Source organism: Poromitra crassiceps, assembly GCF_964638095.1.
Source record: "Poromitra crassiceps genome assembly, chromosome: 11".
Lineage (NCBI taxonomy): Eukaryota > Metazoa > Chordata > Actinopteri > Beryciformes > Melamphaidae > Poromitra > Poromitra crassiceps.
In genome coordinates this window covers 13,771,836-13,791,440 of record NC_139643.1, presented here as the reverse complement: position 1 = coordinate 13,791,440, position 19,605 = coordinate 13,771,836, and the positions used below count along the sequence as shown (strand labels likewise).

The 19,605-nt window shown below is 45.4% G+C and overlaps 1 protein-coding gene across 1 annotated transcript in view; it reads left to right on the top strand.

The window, feature by feature from the left end:
• Window positions 1-8,219, top strand: part of LOC310784794 (cell adhesion molecule CEACAM20-like) — a 59,176-nt gene extending 50,957 nt beyond the window's left edge. Inside the window, exon 10 of the mRNA XM_083645842.1 lies at window positions 3,646-8,219. The gene's annotated coding sequence lies outside the window, so the exon portion shown is untranslated. The remainder of the gene's footprint in view (window positions 1-3,645) is intronic.
• Window positions 8,220-19,605: the final 11,386 nt, after the last annotated feature.

Genomic DNA, 19,605 nt, shown 5'->3' with positions numbered 1-19,605 from the left:
GTGTTTGTCAGTCAGACAGGCTTCTGTTGAATCAACAGCTATCAAGGCTGTCGCCGTGTGGTCGAGCAAACACAGCCTGCCCTGTGTGTGTCTGTGTGTGTGTGTGTGTGTGTGTGTGTGTGTGTATGTGTGTGTATGTGTGTGTGTGTGTGTGTGTGTGTGTGTGTGTGTATGTGTGTGTGTGTGTGTGTGTGTGTGTGTGTGTGTGTGTGTGTGTGTGAGAGAGAGAGAGAGAGAGAGAGAGAGAGAGAGCATGGGGTCATATCATATCTGCCTCTGTGTGTTGTTACACATATGTAGGTATTTGTACGTCACCTGTAAGTCCTCAGCCTTTAAGATAAGAGGGTCGACTTTACATTGAGTTGGGGGCGGGGCTTGTCTCTCTGTCTGTGCCCCCTGCAACTGTGAATAAATTAAACTTAAATGTGCCGCATGTCACATTTTAACATCAAAGCTAAAATATAATTTCCCCCCATTTTTTATTTTTTTTCGAAACACCTATGGAGAAAATGAATGGGGGATCGTCTGATGGAACGGGAGCTGAGGAAAAAGCAGGCCGTCACTGTTGAGCCATATATAAAGTAGACTACACAGTGTGCTGCACGTCCTCCCTGTCTACACCGGAATGCACTTGGGGCTCTGACTATGACCTGTGCAGTTTCAGTGTGACGAGCCTGCAGGCGGTTATAGTGGAAATAAACACACAGGAAATGGGTGTTTTAGATTGCATTCTCTGTCGCTGACTCAGACTAAAATAAGCTGTTCATACTGTACTTTCTGCATGACGAGACTTGTGGTGTTTATCATTGATATGGAATGTATGGAGTTTCTGTATGACTTGTTCATTTTCTGTTTCTATAGTTGTTTTGGTGAAAGTTGGCGTATTTTCAGATAAACGGAAATCAGGCTACAGTAGAATAGGCCAGTCATTCCCAAGCTGGGGGTCAGGATGCCGAAGGATCATTTTCGTTTTATTTTAATTTATTTGATCCCTATATGGGATAGGTGAAGGTGCATTGCAAGTAGGCTACAATGTCCAAGTTTCCTCAATTAATTTGCCATTAACCCCTCTTTGCGATGTGATAAAAGTTTCTCAGTGAATTATAGTTGATTGCCTCACTGAATAATCTGCTGGTTACCCAATTTTAGCAGCAGAATTTCATGTCCTGGCGTGGCACGTAATGACGTATCCAAAAGGAACTCCTCTGCGCTGCGCTGCGCAGCGTGGAGATTATGCTGCGCTCAATCGCAGCGGGGTATTTTTGGTGTGTGTGTGTGTGTGCGTGTGTGTGAGAGAGAGAGAGAGAGAGAGAGAGCATGGGGTCATATCATATCTGCCTCTGTGTGTTGTTACACATATCTAGGTATTTGTACGTCACCTGTAAGTCCTCAGCCTTTAAGATAAGAGGGTCGACTTTACATTGAGTTGGGGGCGGGGCTTGTCTCTCTGTCTGCGCCCCCTGCAACTGTGAATAAATTAAACTTAAATGTGCCGCATGTCACATTTTAACATCAACAAATCATTCATTTTGACTAGTAGCTAGTCATAGCTAGTCCAATAATAAGCTAGTTAAAATAGGACAAACAGCATAAAAAACATCATGGAATATCGAAATATATAACCACGCAGCGTAGAAAATATAGTTTTATTTTGCAGGGGGGGGCGGGTTTATTTGAAATGTCATGCAAGGTTTTCACCACTGTGATATTTCTGCATTGTATTAACATCACATTCAACGAGTGTATCAGTGTGGTTTCTGCTCACCAAGCCCAGTTTGTCAATAGAGAGGCAAAGTGACCGCCTACTTCCTGCTTCAGCGCTGTACCAGAGATTTTTATGCGCTATTTATTTTCCCATAGACATTTCGTAAAATGCTTATAAAAAGAGTTTTACTTGGTCAAACCAAATATAGCTGAACCGTTTGGTTTAGCTATATTTAGAATCGGGAGAGACCATAGATAGAACATTTCACTCGGACCAAAACTTCATCGAAAAAATATTTTCTTTAAATCTGCCTTTTTGTTTTTACGTTTTAGTCTGACTGAAATGGTATGTGGTCTCTCCTGTTTCTAAATATATCTGAACCGTTTGGTTTGAACAAGTAAAACTATTTTTATAAGCATTTTACCAAATTTCTATATGGGAAAATAAATGAAAATCTCTGGTACAGTGCTGAAGCAGGAAGTAGGTGGTCACTTTGCCTCTCTATAGAGTTCAACAGTCGCCGCCTACTTTTTCGCAGCTCAGAGCTGACTCGTGACTGACCAAAGAACATTTCACTTGGAGCAAAAAAATAAAAAAATAAATAAAAGCTAAAATATAATTTCCCCCCATTTTTTATTTTTTTCGAAACACCTATGGAGAAAATGAATGGGGGATCGTCTGATGGAACGGGAGCTGAGGAAAAAGCAGGCCGTCACTGTTGAGCCATATATAAAGTAGACTACACAGTGTGCTGCACGTCCTCCCTGTCTACACCGGAATGCACTTGGGGCTCTGACTATGACCTGTGCAGTTTCAGTGTGACGAGCCTGCAGGCGGTTATAGTGGAAATAAACACACAGGAAATGGGTGTTTTAGATTGCATTCTCTGTCGCTGACTCAGACTAAAATAAGCTGTTCATACTGTACTTTCTGCATGACGAGACTTGTGGTGTTTATCATTGATATGGAATGTATGGAGTTTCTGTATGACTTGTTCATTTTCTGTTTCTATAGTTGTTTTGGTGAAAGTTGGCGTATTTTCAGATAAACGGAAATCAGGCTACAGTAGAATAGGCCAGTCATTCCCAAGCTGGGGGTCAGGATGCCGAAGGATCATTTTCGTTTTATTTTAATTTATTTGATCCCTATATGGGATAGGTGAAGGTGCATTGCAAGTAGGCTACAATGTCCAAGTTTCCTCAATTAATTTGCCATTAACCCCTCTTTGCGATGTGATAAAAGTTTCTCAGTGAATTATAGTTGATTGCCTCACTGAATAATCTGCTGGTTACCCAATTTTAGCAGCAGAATTTGATGTCCTGGCGTGGCACGTAATGACGTATCCAAAAGGAACTCCTCTGCGCTGCGCTGCGCAGCGTGGAGATTATGCTGCGCTCAATCGCAGCGGGGTATTTTTGCGCTTAAGAGGTGCTTTTCAAAGCTCTTAGCGCAAAGTAATTGTGCGCATGCTGGCGATAGGAGAATGCCATCTGTGTCCCTGCATTTAGCGTGGACACGCCTAGTTTGACATGTGGCACGCCTCCTCCATGCATGTCCACTACAATTATAACAGGCATAGAGGTCATAGCGCGGCAGGGAGAATACAAATGCGCTTGTGCACGGCCCCAATTTGCATTGCACGCAGCGTTAAACGAGTGCGAAACAAGCGCAAACGCGAAATGACCGCCTTTGCGACGATATGGCCCCACGTGTTTTGAGAGCAAGGAAATCTTGTTTTACACAAAATGGGACTTTTAAGGGCCAAGCCAAAAAGGCTTGGACTCAATGGAACAGAAACCATAGAGAATACAATGCCATGATGCATCAGATGCCAGCTGATCATTAATATAACAATGAGCGTATTCCTCCCTGGGTAAACGGTACGTTCATGTTACAAGCAGAGCGAGTATAACATCCTGTCTCTCTCTCTCCTCCCTCAGGAGACACCAACCCAAACAATCACACCGGTTTGTTTCCCAAGAACCACCTCTGCAGCTGGGCGTCGGCTTCAACAGCTTCCTCTCCAGTCCGGCAGCCAATCACAGTGAAGCCCGCTCCTCTCTCCTCTCTCTCTCTCTCTCTCTCTCAGGCCGCCTCCCTCTATTCCTCCTCCTCATTGGCTGACGTGAACGTTGAGGTGCCCGATCTCCCGCCAACGGAAACAAAACTCGATGATCTAACAGACCTAGCTTGACCTACATATTTGGGCGTGGACTACTACCTGGACTGGAGTCTCCAGTGTCGTTCGTATGTGTGTCTGTTCATGCAGACCTTTCATCCCTATCTCTCACCCTTGACCCCATCGCCCCCCCCTAACAACCCCCACCTCCACCTCCATCCCTTTCTGATACACTGGCTAAAGCAAACAGTCACCAAACCATCACAGGAATGTCCCCCCCCCCCCCACACACACACACATACACACACACACACACATGTCATCGTTGCCTCTCGCCTCCCTGGGGGAACTCAGCACACCGTGGACTTTGTGCGACCGAGACGTTTCCGGACTCGAGCTGACGGACTAACGGTCGTGATGAGTGATTTCCTTTATCCCGCTGGAAACCCGAGGAGGATTTTTTTTTTTTTACTTCAACAACGCCAAGGGACCCCCCCCTTCCCCCCGGGACCCCTCCCCCCCTTTTCCCACACACACACACGGGAATACCAAAGGACTGAGGTGGAGTTGTCACACCTGGCTGATCACAGGCAGAGAGCCCACACACATCGACAGAGCAGCACAGGTACACGCATACATACAAGACCTGGCTATAATAGTATCTGCAGATCACGTTTTCTGGGTTTGTTTTACCATGCTTTAGGTGCCATGTGGGTGGAGTCTGCCGTATAGGATGGAAAGAGAAGGCTTTGAAAGTTAGCTTTGCTTTTGCTTTTCGGATGCTATGTTTGACAACGTTGATCCAAAATGCCTCGGTACGGTACAGCGCAAATTCTTGATGTTTGGGAAAAACGTATGCAGAATTTTTTAAAGAAGTGCTAAAATAAAGACCTATTTCTCCAGTATCTAAAACCCAAAATAAGGTCCAGTGGCCATCGATCATGTATTTCCGCTTTATTTGAAAAACGCCCACTTGGTTGGAAATGTGCTTCCAGGAGAGAGTTTTTTTTACCGAGGTCCCTATGCAGCTTTACAATCCATGTTCCTGTTTTATCACACGTTCAACAAGATTCACGTTTTAGTGTGAAGGTCTGGTCTAAACCAGATTGTTTCTCTCTTTGAGCCAAAGAGCCTGCAGACTTTGCTTGATGTTTCCTACAGTGATACAGCAGTGTCACTGTTACAGCATGTACTGGTACAGCACATGCTCTGACAGTGATACAGTAGTGTCACTGTTACAGCATGTACTTTTACAGTATGTACTGTTGGAGGTGGGAGTTGTGATTGGAGCGTTTTCTCTCTGACTATTCTTGTTGTCTGGTGGTTCGAGCCCCTGGTGTCTGCAGGGTGAGCAGCTGTTTATATTTACACCTATACCGGCACAGTGTCAGGTCACCATTAACGTTAATGGGACTTCATTCAAACAAGGCCAAAGCTGCCGTATGGCTGCGTCTACTTCCTGGTCCACAATAATCAGCAATATCCGTACCTTTACCAGGATGTACATCCATTAAATCCTATAGGTGCTTCGCAACTTAGAGACACTGCCCACCCTCGTTTGAGTGACATATCTGACAGCCAGTAGAAGCTAAACTCCGAAGGCCGAGCTCATCCTGATTGGAGCACATTGTTCAGCTCCGTCACAGGTTTTTCTGGACTCTAGCTCTGTAAGTCAGGACGTACTGTTCCTGTCCTGTGAGAACACAGCTTCATAACACCAACATGAGTCAGACACTTCCTTAAATATCTCTGAATCATCCTGATGCAGTAGACCCCGCCCCTCTGATGCAGTAGACCCCGCCCATCTGATGCAGTAGACCCCGCCCATCTGATGCAGTAGACCCCGCCCATCTGCTGCTCCCAGCAGGCTAAAACAAGCTTTGGGGTTTGTTTATTTGCAAATACAAACCCCCCCCACCCCCCACCCCCCACCCCCCCCACACACACCCACACACACACACACACAGATTCAATGGACACACCACTCAGACGTGACCGCAGGGATCCGTCTGGTGCGCTGTCCCTGGTTCCTCCCGGCCTGCGGTGCGTGAGAGCAGAGAGCCATGCATGCTCAGGGTTGGGCTACGCTACGGCAGGACTCAACATGCAGGGGGGAGCCGGAGAAGATGATCAGATGAGAAGAGGACAAAAAGAGGACTACAGGTTTTGTGGGCGGGGACATTCTTTGGGTTTTGGAGGGAACGTTTGCGAGCTTCAGGGCGGTGCTACTGAGTTTTTTGTAAGAGCAGATCTAATGTGTTTCTCCTTTCTCCATCCCCACCCCTCAGTGGGACGGCAGGGATCCTCAACCCTTTTCATGTCAAGGACCCCTAATGTGGACTAAATAGTCCACTATTTGGACTATTTAGTCCACATTAGGACCATAGACGCCCATCTGATGACAATGTGTCTCTCGGACTCAAACCAGAGAATATCTTTTATTGTTAGATCTGATTTTGTCCCAAGTTCCATGACTGTCTGTATTGCAGGTAGAGAGACAACAGAGACACTATAATATAGTGTCTCTGTTGTCTCTCATATTCATATCATATTATGATCTACATGAGTCATGACTACTGTACATTATCTAATGGCGATAACTGCTTGTAAATGAAATCATGCTGAAGTTTGACAATTCATCACTTATCTGGGGACCCCCTGGAACCCCCTCAAGGACCCTTGGTGGTCCCCGCACTCCACGTTGAGAACCACTGCTTTAAAGTCAATTATAGCCCCTTGATGTAAATCCAAGTTTAGGGAGTTTTGAAAATAGTTGATGATCCAAGATGTAGGCTACAATTGAAGCCACTGTTTTTACACCCAGCATTTTTGTATTATTTGAAGTTTTGATCTTCTTGGTCTTTGGTTTGATTCCTAAGTATTTTGTGGAAACCTCAGATGATTGACGCTGTGCTTTGAACTGGTTGGTGATCTGTTTTCTCGTGCTCATGTGTGATCTGTAGTCTTTAACATAACATGCACTGATCTCCAGTGAGAAAAGTATTTATTGTGTTCTTAAATAATCATAAAAAAAATAACTGGAGCTGAAGATCTTAGCTTTTCTGCGGATCACACACACACACATACACATACACACACGCACGCACGCACGCACACACACACACACACACACACACACACACACACGCACGCATGCACGCACACACACACACACGTTTTTCCAGCTCTTTTTTGTTGTTTGTTGTTTGTACTTTCAATCTGTGCCTTAACTCCATGATTGCGATGCTCATATTGAACTTACAATCTTAAAAAAGATAAATGTCATTTTCAACTTATTTGGTAGCCTACGTGTTTCTATAGTTTGAGATAACGCAGAACACACAATCTATTCAAAACAACACACATGCACACAACATGTGTTGATCCTGTTATCTGATGATGTGCTGAAAAGAAAAAAAACATTGTATCTGTTATCCTGGACTAACTGACAGATTTGTTGCAAATGAAACGTGTTTTTTAAGAGTGTAGCCTTAATGATAAAGTCATTGTAAATAATAGAGATGGACATTCTTTGTACACTGTAACGAAACAATTGAGTTTTTCCTGACTTGTTTTTGATTATATGTGGGCTTTTCTTTGTTTAATCGTGATTTAATGTTTTCAGAGATGATTTTTTGTCCCCCTCCTTTGGATGTTTACAAAAAAAACTGTCAAGTTTAGAGCCATATTTGTAGTTCTTAGTAGGATTTCACAGCCTTGTAAAGCCATCATACTGCCAGTCGCCACTCCGTACCAGCTTCACTGCTTTCTTTTCTTTTTCTGTTGCTTTTATTTATTTGTTTTCCATTGTAACTGTCACAGAGGCTTCTTTTTAAATGCAACATTCAAACCAACCACAGTCTGTGCATCTGCAAAACCAACCAATCACACGAGAGATTACAAAGCAACCGTTTGTTGTTTTTTCCAAATGTCAAGTTGGATCACTGTCTGGGCGTGCGTGCGTGTGTGTACACGTGCATGTGTGTGTGTGTGTGTGTGTGTGTGTGTGTGTGTGTGTGTGTGTGTGTGTGTGTGTGTGTGTGAGCCATAGCCCGGGGGGGTTCTGTCGCTCCTCCCCTGCCACTCCCCTGTCTCCTTTACACTATTGGGAGAACACACACACACACACACACACACACACACACACACACACACACACACACACACACACACACACACACACACACACACATTTTAAATCCTTCATTTACAAGTCAAATTGACATTCAAGAGTACAAAAAGCACCTTTTAAAAATGCTGCATCATTTGGAGATATTGACCTAGGTTGATGATTAGGCAACATAATATACACACACACACGCACGCGCACGCACGCACGCGCACACACACACACACACACACACACACACACACACACACACACATACACACACAGATAGTAACCTCTGCCTGGCTGGTACATTCCTGTGGGTCAGGTTAACCTCCTGATAATCCTTTCCTTCAAAACATAAATGAATGGAGATAAATGGAGAACACACACACACACACACACACACACACACACACACACACACACACACACACACACACACACACACACACACACACACACACACACACACACACACACACAGTTTCAAGGAAACCAAACATGGCATCCTCCCTTCCTGTGTGCTTATGATGTGGTTACTGATGTGTGAAGAGTTCAGTTCTGTAAATCCATTTTGGTGGAGAAAAAAACAAATCATTATGTGTTTTCTTTTATTCATAATGTACAAATCAGACAGGATCCACTCAATAAAATGCTATTATCGTGTCAACCAAGGCTATCTCTAATTTGTAACATTTGGAGTAGATCTGTTTTTCACATGTTCAATATTGCAAATGAGAACAAAACTCGAGAGTATATATCGGCTCGTTCACGCGGCGCCACACACATCCTATAAGGTTTGTCCAAAGTTGTTGAGTGCAACTTGAAAGATGTTCCTTGTGTTTGCTCCTGTCCTCATCTGAAGAGAAGAACACAAAGAAAGAAATGTAGAAATGATCAAAGACAACAGCTCACGCTCCGTGTGCTTTCCCACACAAATCTTCACTTTGAGTCTCAAAAGAAGCACCTCATTCTGAAGGTGATTCCTCCATTTGTGTTGCGGTGTTGACTCACGTTACGACGGAAGCCCTGAGGGCGAGACAATTTCATTCCGTTTGAGGATGCATATTACTGCAGGAAGCAGCATTCAACTGACATTCAAAGAAAAGAAAACAGGGAGGAGCCAGAAAGTCTGAGGAAGAAAACAACAACAACAACAGTGACACAGGGATGTATTAGTGAACGGGCCTATACCGGCCCAGGCCCAGGGGCCCAAGAGCTCAGGGGGCCCATAACCCAGAGCCTCTTCACAGGCCCACCGTGTCTCTTGCCCAGGCCTGGGATGAACTGATCCTTTACACCACTGATATGGTTTTCCAAATAGTTGTCCAAATCTAGATGAGGATAAAAATCCACCTATCTTGTCTCCATACTTTGTATCTCTCTTCCACTCTTTTCCTCGTTATCTCTCTCATGATTAAAGTCCTACATTCCCACATCGCCCTGCTGTAAATGACCCATGTTTAATACATTTTGAAAGCTGTGGTGCAAAAGAAAAGGTGAGAGGAGGAAGGGAGGAGAGGATGGTAGCAAACGCAAGTATGAACGGACGGGGGAGAGTTTCAAGCAGAAGTCTGCAACAGCAAACTGTCACGTTTAGACGACAGCGCGCTCTGCAGGAAACAGCAAACTGTCACGTTTAGACGACAGCGCGCTCTGCAGGAAACAGCAAACTGTCACGTTTAGACGACAGCGTGCTCTGCATGAAACAGCAAACTGTCACGTTTAGACGACAGCGTGCTCTGCATGAAACAGCAAACTGTCACGTTTAGACGACAGCGTGCTCTGCATGAAACAGCAAACTGTCACGTTTAGACGACAGCGTGCTCTGCATGAAACAGCAAACTGTCATGTTTAGACGACAGCGCGCTCTGCAGGAAACAGCAAACTGTCACGTTTAGACGACAGCGCGCTCTGCAGGAAACAGCAAACTGTCACGTTTAGACGACAGCGTGCTCTGCATGAAACAGCAAACTGTCACGTTTAGACGACAGCACGCTCTGCATGAAACAGCAAACTGTCACGTTTAGACGACAGCGCGCTCTGCATGAAACAGCAAACTGTCACGTTTAGACGACAGCGCGCTCTGCATGAAACAGCAAACTGTCACGTTTAGACGACAGCGCGCTCTGCATGAAACAGCAAACTGTCACGTTCAGACGACAGCGCGCTCTGCATGAAACAGCAAACTGTCACGTTTAGACGACAGCGTGCTCTGCATGAAACAGCAAACTGTCACGTTTAGACGACAGCGTGCTCTGCATGAAACAGCAAACTGTCACGTTTAGACGACAGCGTGCTCTGCATGAAACAGCAAACTGTCACGTTTAGACGACAGTGCGCTCTGCATGAAACAGCAAACTGTCACGTTCAGACGACAGTGCGCTCTGCATGAAACAGCAAACTGTCACGTTCAGACGACAGCGCGCTCTGCATGAAACAGCAAACTGTCACGTTTAGACGACAGCGTGCTCTGCATGAAACAGCAAACTGTCACGTTTAGACGACAGCGTGCTCTGCATGAAACAGCAAACTGTCACGTTCAGACGACAGCGCGCTCTGCATGAAACAGCAAACTGTCACGTTTAGACGACAGCGTGCTCTGCATGAAACAGCAAACTGTCACGTTTAGACGACAGCGTGCTCTGCATGAAACAGCAAACTGTCACGTTCAGACGACAGCGCGCTCTGCATGAAACAGCAAACTGTCACGTTTAGACGACAGCGCGCTCTGCATGAAACAGCAAACTGTCACGTTTAGACGACAGCGTGCTCTGCAGGAAACAGCAAACTGTCACGTTTAGACGACAGCGTGCTCTGCATGAAACAGCAAACTGTCACGTTTAGACGACAGCGCGCTCTGCAGGAAACAGCAAACTGTCACGTTTAGACGACAGCGTGCTCTGCATGAAACAGCAAACTGTCACGTTTAGACGACAGCGCGCTCTGCATGAAACAGCAAACTGTCACGTTCAGACGACAGCGCGCTCTGCATGAAACAGCAAACTGTCACGTTCAGACGACAGCGCGCTCTGCATGAAACAGCAAACTGTCACGTTTACACGACAGCGTGCTCTGCATGAAACAGCAAACTGTCACGTTCAGACGACAGCGCGCTCTGCATGAAACAGCAAACTGTCACGTTTAGACGACAGCGTGCTCTGCAGGAAACAGCAAACTGTCACGTTCAGACGACAGCGCGCTCTGCATGAAACAGCAAACTGTCACGTTTAGACGACAGCGTGCTCTGCAGGAAACAGCAAACTGTCACGTTTAGACGACAGCGTGCTCTGCATGAAACAGCAAACTGTCATGTTTAGACGACAGCGCGCTCTGCAGGAAACAGCAAACTGTCACGTTTAGACGACAGCGTGCTCTGCATGAAACAGCAAACTGTCACGTTTAGACGACAGCGCGCTCTGCATGAAACAGCAAACTGTCACGTTCAGACGACAGCGCGCTCTGCATGAAACAGCAAACTGTCACGTTCAGATGACAGCGCGCTCTGCATGAAACAGCAAACTGTCACGTTTAGACGACAGCGTGCTCTGCATGAAACAGCAAACTGTCACGTTCAGATGACAGCGCGCTCTGCATGAAACAGCAAACTGTCACGTTTACACGACAGCGTGCTCTGCATGAAACAGCAAACTGTCACGTTCAGACGACAGCGCGCTCTGCATGAAACAGCAAACTGTCACGTTTAGACGACAGCGTGCTCTGCAGGAAACAGCAAACTGTCACGTTTAGACGACAGCGTGCACTGCATGAAACAGCAAACTGTCATGTTTAGACGACAGCGCGCTCTGCAGGAAACAGCAAACTGTCACGTTTAGACGACAGCGTGCTCTGCATGAAACAGCAAACTGTCACGTTTAGACGACAGCGCGCTCTGCATGAAACAGCAAACTGTCACGTTTACACGACAGCGTGCTCTGCATGAAACAGCAAACTGTCACGTTCAGACGACAGCGCGCTCTGCATGAAACAGCAAACTGTCACGTTTAGACGACAGCGCGCTCTGCATGAAACAGCAAACTGTCACGTTTAGACGACAGCGCGCTCTGCATGAAACAGCAAACTGTCACGTTTAGACGACAGCGTGCTCTGCATGAAACAGCAAACTGTCATGTTTAGACGACAGCGCACTCTGCATGAAACAGCAAACTGTCACGTTTAGACGACAGCACGCTCTGCATGAAACAGCAAACTGTCACGTTTAGACGACAGTGTGCTCTGCATGAAACAGCAAACTGTCATGTTTAGACGACAGCGCGCTCTGCATGAAACAGCAAACTGTCACGTTTAGACGACAGCGCGCTCTGCATGAAACAGCAAACTGTCACGTTTAGACGACAGCGCGCTCTGCATGAAACAGCAAACTGTCATGTTTAGACGACAGCGCGCTCTGCATGAAACAGCAAACTGTCACGTTTAGACGACAGCGCGCTCTGCATGAAACAGCAAACTGTCACGTTCAGACGACAGCGCGCTCGGCATGAAACAGCAAACTGTCACGTTTAGACGACAGCGCGCTCTGCATGAAACAGCAAACTGTCACGTTTAGACGACAGCGCGCTCTGCATGAAACAGCAAACTGTCACGTTCAGACGACAGCGCACTCTGCATGAAACAGCAAACTGTCACGTTTAGACGACAGCGCGCTCTGCATGAAACAGCAAACTGTCACGTTTAGACGACAGCGTGCTCTGCATGAAACAGCAAACTGTCACGTTTAGACGACAGCGCGCTCTGCATGAAACAGCAAACTGTCACGTTTAGACGACAGCGCGCTCTGCATGAAACAGCAAACTGTCACGTTTAGACGACAGCGTGCTCTGCATGAAACAGCAAACTGTCATGTTTAGACGACAGCGCGCTCTGCATGAAACAGCAAACTGTCACGTTTAGACGACAGCGCGCTCTGCATGAAACAGCAAACTGTCACGTTTAGACGACAGCGCGCTCTGCATGAAACAGCAAACTGTCACGTTTACACGACAGCGTGCTCTGCATGAAACAGCAAACTGTCACGTTTACACGACAGCGTGCTCTGCATGAAACAGCAAACTGTCACGTTCAGACGACAGCGTGCTCTGCATGAAACAGCAAACTGTCACGTTTAGACGACAGCGTGCTCTGCATGAAACAGCAAACTGTCACGTTTAGACGACAGTGCGCTCTGCATGAAACAGCAAACTGTCACGTTTACACGACAGCGTGCTCTGCATGAAACAGCAAACTGTCACGTTCAGACGACAGTGCGCTCTGCATGAAACAGCAAACTGTCACGTTTAGACGACAGCGCGCTCTGCATGAAACAGCAAACTGTCACGTTTAGACGACAGCGTGCTCTGCATGAAACAGCAAACTGTCACGTTCAGACGACAGCGCGCTCTGCATGAAACAGCAAACTGTCACGTTTAGACGACAGCGTGCTCTGCATGAAACAGCAAACTGTCACGTTTAGACGACAGCACGCTCTGCATGAAACAGCAAACTGTCACGTTTAGACGACAGCGTGCTCTGCATGAAACAGCAAACTGTCACGTTCAGACGACAGCGCGCTCTGCATGAAACAGCAAACTGTCACGTTTAGACGACAGCGCGCTCTGCATGAAACAGCAAACTGTCACGTTCAGACGACAGCGTGCTCTGCATGAAACAGCAAACTGTCACGTTTAGACGACAGCGTGCTCTGCATGAAACAGCAAACTGTCACGTTTAGACGACAGCGTGCTCTGCATGAAACAGCAAACTGTCACGTTTAGACGACAGTGCGCTCTGCATGAAACAGCAAACTGTCACGTTTAGACGACAGCGTGCTCTGCATGAAACAGCAAACTGTCACGTTTAGACGACAGCGTGCTCTGCATGAAACAGCAAACTGTCACGTTTAGACGACAGCGTGCTCTGCATGAAACAGCAAACTGTCACATTTAGACGACAGCGCGCTCTGCATGAAACAGCAAACTGTCGTTGCATTCTCACCTTTGGTTCCACATTGACAGCATGACAGGGTTTTGATAACGATTTGTAATTTGAATAATGTAAGTTAATCATGACTACCGTCCCGTAGCTTTAACATCAATACTCATGAAGTGCTTTGAGACCCTGGTTAAGAACATGATTCTAAAACAACTTCCAGACTCCTTCGACCCCACCCAATTCGCCTACAAAAAGAACAGAAGCCCTGAGGATGCAATCTCCCACCTGCTGCATGCCACAAACTCACATCTGGATGCTGGAAAGGGGAATTACACACGGTGGCTGTGTGTGGACTTCAGTTCCGCCTTTAACACGATTGTTCCTCAGAGGCTCATCAGGAAGATGAGAGACCTGGAGATCACTCCATCTCTCCTCCCCTGGCACCTCAACTTCCTGACAGACAGGCCCCAGAGGGTGAGGTGGGGCAACAACAACATCACAGGCCCTCGGACCCTGAGCATCGGTGCTCCCCAGGGCTGTGGACTGAGTCCATTGTTCTACCCCCTATACACTCATGACTGTGTGGCGACACACCCCTCAACCATCATAGGGAAGTTCGTGGACGATACAGTGGTGGTGGGGCTGATCTCAAATAATGACGAGACAGCCTATCGTGAGGAGGTGGAACACCTAATGTCCTGGTGCAAGGAGAACAATCTCCTACTGAATGTGACCAAGACGAAGGAGATGGTAATGGATTTTAGGCGGAGCAAGAAGACCTCACATCTACCGATTACGATCGACGGGACCCCAGTGGAAATAGTGGACAGCTACAAGTACCTGGGAGTACACATCAGTGGGGACCTGACATGGAGCGCTCATGTCTCTGCCCTGGTGAAGAAGACGGCAGGAAAGCTGTACCATCTCAGGAGGCTGAGGAAGCACACAAAATCCTCAGCCTTACTGAAAGCCTTCTACTTTGCCACAGTGGAGTCAGTGCTGACGGGCAGCATCACTGCCTGGTATGGCAACTGCAGCGGCAAGGACAGGAAGAGGCTGACTCGGGTCATAAAGGCCGCGGAGCGCACCACCCGCTCCACCTTGCCCCGCCTGGAGGATATTTACCGTAAACGTTGCAGAGCCAAGGCGACAAAGATAATGAAGGACAGCTCCCATCCAGGCCACCACTTGTTTGAGAGGTTGCGGTCTGGGAGGAGAATGAGACACCTAGCAGCTAGGACTGAGAGAATGAAGAATAGCTTCTTCCCTCAGGCCATTAGGGCCCTTGATACCCACAAATAGATGGTTGTGTATGTATGTATATGTATATATATTTATGTATATATATATGTGTATGTATGTATATATATATATATGATGATGGTAATAATGATATATGGTGGTTAGTATATTATAGTTATATATGGTTATACAGATTTATATTGTTATAGTATGAAATCAAGCACTTTAGATACATTTGCACTTCTTTTGGTACTGTAGTGCATTATGTTTATTGCTGCTATGTACATATATATATATTTTTTCTTCTTCTACTGCCTATCAAATTATTGGGGGATTTACGGTGCTATTGGGGGAACCCCCTACTCGGCTAGACTTGAATGCGCATGGTGAACTCTTAGCGTTTATCCAATTTTAATAAAAAATTTTATTCTTAATTTTAACCCCTTAACTTAGTATTGGTTCTTACTATATTTGACTGCACTATGTTTTTAACTGTTGACCGTATTATGTTGTCTTGTCTGTCTCTGCATGTGCACAGTCTTGGAGTGGCTGCGGCCCTAATTTCACTGCTCATTGCTTCTGTGATGCTGTATGTGACAATAAAAACCTTGAACCTTGAACCTTGAAGTTAGTGATACACTGCTGCAGATTGGTGCATTAAAGTGTGTTTGCTAAAGATTGGGTCAGTACCCACAGGTGGGTCGCAGGAGATTATATTTGGGTGACCAAATAAATTTGCAGAATTTCTTCCGCAGTCTTTTATTTACGATGTTATTTTTAAAAAGTGGGTCCCCAGAAAAAAAGTTTGGCAAACTATACACCTTATGTTCCAACACAGCGGTCAGCCAGTTACTTCCTAATGTGTTTACACTTCCTGTGACAGTACAGTACTAGTGAGCAGGTAGTCTCTTAAAACAGACTGTCTCATCTACATCCGGCGAATGCAGCTATACAGTCTGTACGTTACACCCCCAGAACATGCACAAGGAAGTTGGGAAAAAAACCTTCAGACTGGAAGGAAGTTCTATGGAATCCGACCAATCACGACACGCGAATGCGGCATATTGGATTCTGATTGGACTAATGAGCGGAAGACCCGCCTTTCTGCCGGCATATTGGATTCTGATTGGACTAATGAGCGAAAGACCCGCCTTTCTGCTTCCCATTCCGGTTGGTGCATGATTCTCCCCCACGAAGTACAGACGGTATGGCGGAAGCATTAGAAAATTGCGGAAGCCAACTCGTCTGTTCTAAGAGACTAGTGAGCAGGTAAAACAGACGGTGTTTTGAACAGGAAGTCATAACACAACTGGATCAAGTGGGCGGGGCTACATAAGGTGAATAGGAGGGATCAGCTGAGCAGCATTTTGGTAAACAAACCGCGTCACTGGGGGGCAACGGCAATGGAACCCTAGATGGAGCGTGAGCTTTGGGAAGCTTGAGTGTCTGACTCTAGCCAGCTGACTCGGTTTACATTTTAAAAACTGTGACAGTTCACTTGCACAACTTTAACATGAGTCACGACATGCATATGTTATACATCAAACTCTTGAGCTACTTCTGCTCTCACTCAGAATGTCAAAATATAAGCGATGTGATATTGTATACTTTTTGAGATATAGAGAGCCAAAGTGGAACGTCACTTCCTGTTTCAGCACTGTACCAGAGATTTTCATCTGCATTTATTTTTCCATATAGACATTTTGTAAAACGATTATACAAATAGTTTTACTTGTTCAAACCAAATGGTACAGATATATTTAGAAACGGGGGAGACCATAGAACATTTCACTTGGACCAAAACATACAAAAAATGCGGGTTTAAAGAAAATATTTTTTCGATGTAGTTTTTCGGTCCGAGTGAAATGTTCTATGGTCTCTCCCAATTCTAAATATAGCTGAACCGTTAGGCTTGACGAAGTAAAACTATTTTATAAGCATTTTACGAAATGTCTATATGGGAATATAAATGGCGGATGAAAATCTCTGGTACAGCGCTGAAGCAGGAAGTAGGCGGTCACTTTGCCTCTCTATTAATGTTTGTTTGGCACAACTCATACTAGTTAACTGCTGCGGGGTTCCGCATTTCTGGGTGGGAAGTGACGTCATGCTGATTCGTCCTATTCACCTTATGCAGAAGAGACCGTCTGAGAAAGTAAAAGGAAGTGGAAATACAATTGGATGTTCCGATTGTATTTACACTTCCTGCGACTCATAAACCTAGTCTAATAATGTGAGTCAAACTAGGTTTGACCAGGTGAGTCAGACTAGTTTGAGCAGGTAAAGCAGCCGACGTTTTGAACAGGAAGTCGTGATATGGGATAATGGGTCAAGTGGGCGGGGCTACATGAGGTGAATAGAATAGAATAGAATAAAAACCCAGTAAAGCCGGCAAAAAAGAGCTGTTTTCTTTGCAGTACTTGGCAGATGAAATCCATGTATCTGGCCTGAGTTTGACTCTTCTGATGTCATGATAGTTTGTTGAATGCCGATGTGATTCACTTGTGTCCTTGAGGCTATATTGACAGGCCAGTTGAATGCTCCCTTTGTCTTTCCTTGTCCCATGCGTGTCGTCACAGTTTTCACAAGGATTGTGTATTGCCACTTTACACGGCGACAGTAAGGGTGGTGTTATCAAAGATGACACTCTGGAAGCTGGTTTGACTTTTTTAGCATTTTCAGAACCCAATGACACCATTTGACAAAAGTGTTACAAAAGTGTGTGGTTTCATGCAGGGAGTGTTGTCGTGTAAACTGAGCCTGAGCTACATGCCATACTGCTGAGGCAGAAGTGACTTGAGGGACATCAACTTAAGTAGACAGTTTCAGCCGCCTGGGGTGGGGGGTAGGGGTACATTTTTTGTTATGTGTTTGTGTTTTTGTTATGTGCAGTGTCTGTTGTCATGTCAAAGAAAGAAAAAAATTGATAACAAAAAAAAGTTAGAGTTTCTGTTAATCCCTAAGCCTATTTTTCAGCTCACCTGCCGAAAATGACATGCCCGAACTGAATGGAGTATATCTCCACAACTACAGGGTATTTTCTGAAAATTATTTCTTTTCAAAAGCTAGCCAACCCCTGTGAGATTGCTGTAGAAGTGTCAGAATCAATTACAAAAGTACTGTATCAGAGTAAAATCAGTTGGAACATGGCAAAAAAATAAAAATTAAAGCGCCGCCTAAAAAAAACAACACTATTTTGGATGAAAAGCACCTGAAAATCATGGGTTGGTAGCCAAATTATTCTATGGAGCAGTAGACTAATATCTTATGAGTGCTTGTATCAAAGCAAATCCTTAGAAAGTGAACCAGAGCAATTTTACAGATGGTTTACTACATGTAGGCCCAGGCGGACCTGATCTGGGCACATTTTGGGCATCTGATCTGGGCACATTTTGGGCATCATGGGTGCCATTTGACTTTTCTATGGTAGAAGACTGAAATACCTTTTTTTTCTCCTATTTACATATCACTATAGGTACTCAGTTAACATGCGTTATGGTTTGGATAACCCTCAAGCGTTATATCTGTATTTTTATTGTGTGAAATGTATCAAAAGGGCTTCTTCAAATTGCAGGCAAAGCCTGGGACGTTACGCAGAAGGATATCTCGGGCCCCCATTGGCCGATTTCGATTGTATTTTAACACCTTTGTACAGTTGTGATATTGAAAGGTGCATATTTTGTAAATTGTGCTTAATTTGGTTGGTGTGTACATAATAGATGCATGTTGCTTTATTGGAGTTTCCCTCTGCTCTGTACGCTTTAAGATGATGAAGAGGCATTAGGAGTAGCAATTAGTAGCGCTTTTATGAAGTCAAACACAACTTTTGATTGGAAAACAGCAAAGGTAAGACATAACTTGTAGTTTTATCTGTAAAACGTTAAACACTTTTTTGCTGTTCTTTGACAGCCTACTGAGTTTTCATCTCTCAGAGACGAGCTATACTTCATTGGAAAGAGCAGATTCTTGGCTTTCAAAAGCCGTCTCGTTTGGAGAGAAAAGATTCACTCGCAAAAACAAATCACCACATAAACGCAGGCATGCACCGTTTTCTTGTTTTTGCTACATGGTGATATTGTTGCTTGGGGTTGGAATTATTTTTCGTTTGAATACAAATGCTTGTCAGAGTTTTGTAGCCACGTTTCTTCCCGACATTTTGGTGTGCTGTATGTCTCGCTGCGTGCTTCCTAAGCTGCTGTAGAGAGTCATTTGTGAGAGATGACAAGGGCTCAGCCCGCCGGCGGGCCCGCTAGGGGGGTTAAGTTTCAAGAGCCAAGACACGAAACTCTGCCGCCATTTTGGACTTAAAACACCTCCTTGCTCCAATGACAACAGCACAGAGCCATCACAGAGAGACACACCGTGACCAGGAAGAACACAGGCCATTTCAGTAGAAGTACTTTTGTACAGCACTTTGGAGGCGGGACCTTTTCCTGGCGTCATTTCAGTAGTCTCCTTCAGGTCCAAAATGGTGGAGGCGTAGCTCTGATGCTGCGTGCT